At 34.4% G+C, this 4,632-nt stretch overlaps 1 pseudogene; it reads right to left on the bottom strand.

Annotated features, from left to right (window-relative positions):
• Window positions 1–949: 949 nt before the first annotated feature.
• On the bottom strand, window positions 950–1,353 carry LOC119509605 (annotated as a pseudogene).
• Window positions 1,354–4,632: the final 3,279 nt, after the last annotated feature.

Below are 4,632 nucleotides of genomic sequence, written 5' to 3'. Positions count from 1 at the left end.
GAAGGCAAGATGATGAATGTGCATTGCAATTTCTTAAAAAAGGACAAAGGAAAAATGAATCAAAAATAGATGTTCATTTAGGGTCCTTTGGAAATTTAATCTAGCAAAATTTCCCCCAAATTTCCACCATATTGCTGTTAGCCTATCTTGGTATATTTTGCTGATGATGATCATTTTCACTATATATACTCTGTGGCTTATTTCAGTGAGGTTTTGGATGTGGGGGAGAGTGCTGCCAGGGTTCAGATCATTATGTTTTCAAAGGTTATTATCTAATTATTTAAAATAACAGTGATGACATGTAAACTGCATCTTTCTAGAAGAGGGTCAGTCCCAAAAGGATCCTAGAAACTGATTATGGAGGATAAGGATCCTCTTCTGGAGACAAGAAGACATGGAGACATGGAGCTAACTTCAAAGTTGTGTTGAGTCAGCTGAAGATTATTGAACTCTGTGTAGTTATTGTGGGGTAAACAGCTGTGGAACTTCCTGAGGGTAGAATTTGGCTCCATATAAGGAAGAGATGTTTTAAATAATTGGAAAAGCCCAAAGAAATGAGCTGCCTGCTATGGAAAATGTTCAATGAGGGAAGATGAAAAAATCAATTACAGTAATGAAACTTCTTTGATTTGGAAGTAGTCATGCTCCTCTCAGGTTCTTATCAGCTCAATAATCGTGGGATTTAAGGGGAAGCTTGGTTAGCATTTCCTTAACTATTTACCAGCCTTTTTCCTTTTCTTTTTTTTTTTAAAAACTCAAACACATTTATTTTCTAACCAAAGGGATGATCGTAATTAAACCAACACTTTGAAATAGTTGGATATAAAATGTTTATGATAAAGTTAATTGAACCCAATAATGAAAAGAAAAGCAGTCTGGAGATTTGCTCACTGAACTAAGCTTGTTCATCCTCACAGCTAATTACTGGGCACATATGAGGATGGAATTTTTATTCTACTTTTTCACAGATCTGTGTTCTGGTGACATTGTTCGTAAGGCATTCGACCACAAATTTTCCGTCTTCCACTTTTCTTGCTATTGTACTTTCCTTCCCATCCCATTCATAGTGGTGAATCAATGCACCAACTGTTAACTTGCAGACAGTCTGGGTTTTTCTGCTGTCAGCTGTAGTTTCTTCTCTCTCCCAGGTTATAAGAAAACTATGTTGTTTTCAAAGTGCTCTCAATGTTTATGGTGAGGAATTTTTGGATAGAAGTGATGACATAAACTGGCTTGACCATTAAACCCATTTTTTTGCAGAGCTGTTCCCACTCCTTCTTCCTTCAAGTATTCATGGAAGCTTTTGCTGCCCACCAGGCACCCTCTTCCTATTAGCTGCTGAGTGGTGGCCATGGTGGGTGTGGGCAAGCAGGGGAGCAGTGGCTGCCACAGAAGCATTCCTGTTACTGGTCCTTCTTAAATGCCATGTACTTCAAGCTTCATCTAGGAAAATAGCACAAAGATCCATAGGATCAAAGGTAGCAGCTCATGCTTGGGCTAGACTCTTTTTTTTTTTTTTTTTTTAAATTTTCATTTATATTCTTAATATACATTAATGTCATCACATAATAAAGTGAACACATTTCACAGCAAGCAAAGGATTCCAGCAGCTAGAAGGTATAAACAGTCGATGCTACAAAGTCATTATCTATTCCAGTTTAAGAACATATTACAATATGCAAACTTGTAGAGGATCCCCCAATATTGATGAGTGGGATCATTAGAACTTGCAGCATTTTTGACCTTTAAAGAATTAAGAATATCCTACCTCTTTTTTTCAACAACATACTTTTACCACTTTTATAGTGTCTTCATTTTGAAAGCACTTAGAATAAACAGTTTAAAAACTGTAATTTTCTTTGTAGGTGCAGTATTAAATTACAATATCGACTCAAGCACCAAAGAACTACAGTGCTTACCCTGAGGACAAAGGCATTTTAGATGTCTTAAATACATTACAAAGAAGCTTTTTCTTTAAATAATCATCGAGCAAGGTAATCTCATTCTTTTTTTTTTTTTTTTAATTTTCATTTTATTGAGATATATTCACATACCACGCAGTCATACAAAACAAATCGTACTTTCGATTGTTTACAGTACCATTACATAGTGGTACATTCATCACCCAAATCAATCCCTGACACCTTCATTAGCACACACACAAAAATAACAAGAATAATAATTAGAGTGAAAAAGAGCAATTGAAGTAAAAAAGAACACTGGGTACCTTTGTCTGTTTCTTCCTTCCCCTATTTTTCTACTCATCCATCCATAAACTAGACAAAGTGGAGTGTGGTCCTTATGGCTTTCCCAATCCCATTGTCACCCCTCATAAGCTACATTTTAATACAACTGTCTTCGAGATTCATGGGTTCTGGGTTGTAGTTTGATAGTTTCAGGTATCCACCACCAGCTACCCCAATTCTTTAGAACCTAAAAAGGGTTGTCTAAAGTGTGCATAAGAGTGCCCACCAGAGTGACCTCTCGGCTCCTTTTGGAATCTCTCTGCCACTGAAGCTTATTTCATTTCCTTTCACATCCCCCTTTTGGTCAAGAAGATGTTCTCCGTCCCACGATGCCAGGTCTACATTCCTCCCCGGGAGTCATATTCCACGTTGCCAGGGAGATTCACTCCCCTGGGTGTTGGGCTAGACTCTTAATGCCAAATTGTTCAGGAGTTGCAATTCCATTTTCTCTCCAAACCATTGATAAAGTAATTTTATTTCTATAAATTTTCAAATTCAGACTTATCAAAAACCATTTATAAAATAAATTTCACCTGTGTTAAACATTTTTCAATTAAGAAGTATACTGCTTTTAAGGAGCTTACAGTATAAACGTCACTGTTAATTCATCCAGAGCAAACTTGTTGAGTACCCATCATGTGCACGTACAATAATAACCACATGGTCCATGCTTTCCAACTGCTCACTGGAAATCTTTACAGCTAAATAAGTAATCATAGTACCATCTGGTAATCTAAGGAGGAATGAACTGACTGTCTAGGGGAAACCTCGCAGAGGAAATGGTAATTGACATGGGTTTTGAAGAATGAGAAGGAGTTTCCAGAACTAGTACAGATAAGGCCATTCCAGGTAGCAATATATTCAAAATAATTAATATTTCAAATTATATAGTATGTTTGAGAGCTGCATGTAATTTGATCATGTTTCAGTCAAAATGTGGAAAGAGGAACAGAGACAGATATGGCTAGTTGAGGCTGGATTGTGAAGAACTTTTTGTGTTCCATTAGTAAGATTAAATTTTTTTTTAAGGCAATAGGGAGCCAATGAGTTTTTAAGCTTAGGTTATCATCAAGGGTGTAAAAATAAAAAACAAGGAGGTTGGGAAATTTGGTAGCAATGAAGAAGCACAATGGAAAAACATGGACACTTTTCAGAACAAGGAAAAAAGACAGTGACTTAAGGAAGGGGGAGAGCAGTTCCCCTAACTTCCAAGTATTAAAGTCAGAGAATATAATTTGCCTATTACAACTTAAAATATGTGTCCTGGTTATGGTCAGAATTGTGCAAAACATACCTTAATTGTCTTCTGATTGGGTCAGAGACAATTTAGGTGGAGAAAGGGGGATGTATGACATAAAGAGTAACATAATGGAGAATGAATATTATAGATTTTATAGATATTTCTTGCTAAATATATGTAAAGTTTTTCTTGCTAAATTGAAACAGATCTTAGTTAATGACTGTGAAAACGAAACAATTTGGTTATGGTTTTTGGTTTTTATTTACTGGATGCTATTGTTTACTGGATACTGGTTACTATTTTTTGAAAAATTGATGTTTCTGACAGATTATCACCAAAATCACAGGTTTTTAAATTAAGTTTAAACTTTATGGGTGCTACACAAAAAGTCCTGGGAAAAAAAAAGTGTGTTAGGAAATAATTAGCTACGCTTTGGATGTAGATTTGTGAGTGTATATATATGTTTTTACAATGTAGTAAGTGAATTAATGTATTTGATGGATGTATTAATCCATCAAAAAGGAATATGCAAAATCAGTGATTATTTTAACCATAGAATTAAAACATTAGAATATTATAAAATTAATTAATAGATTTTAGAAAGATTACATTAAAAATATGGGTCTCTTTCCTTAGGCTAAGAAATTGTTGAATTCAATAATTAAAAATCTTAAAAATTACACTATGATTATTAGTGGGACAAAAAGTTCTTGAATAATGTAATTTAAAGATGCATTCAATTGAAATAAAATAGCCTCAAAGTTGTGATTATGCTTTTGACTGTCCCCGGTTTATCAAAAATGAAAACGCTTTGCTGTGAACCATTAGAAATTACGCTTTTGTTACTGCTGGGAGATGTATTTTCATTCCTAGCAGCAGGGAATAAAATGGAAAACTAATTTAGTTGAAAATTATTTTCACAGTAACTCCATTTTAAACAAGAGAAAGAATAGTTTCTCTTTTAAAAAGAGAAATTCATATTAAAAAGTATGTTTCTTAATTGTAACATGTCAAAGAAAGAAAAAAAAAAGATGTCCTTTTTTTTTTTTAGTTAAGAAGGTCTTTTGATTTGGAAAAACCAACCATGGATTGTTTTAAAACATTAATTCCAAACACAAAAGGGAATTAAGTGAAGTATGGGAGGTA

Source organism: Choloepus didactylus, chromosome 14 (assembly GCF_015220235.1).
Source record: "Choloepus didactylus isolate mChoDid1 chromosome 14, mChoDid1.pri, whole genome shotgun sequence".
In the NCBI taxonomy this organism is placed as follows: Eukaryota; Metazoa; Chordata; class Mammalia; order Pilosa; family Megalonychidae; genus Choloepus; species Choloepus didactylus.
Note: the sequence above shows the minus strand (reverse complement) of the source record. Positions and strands in the feature narration are given on the sequence as shown.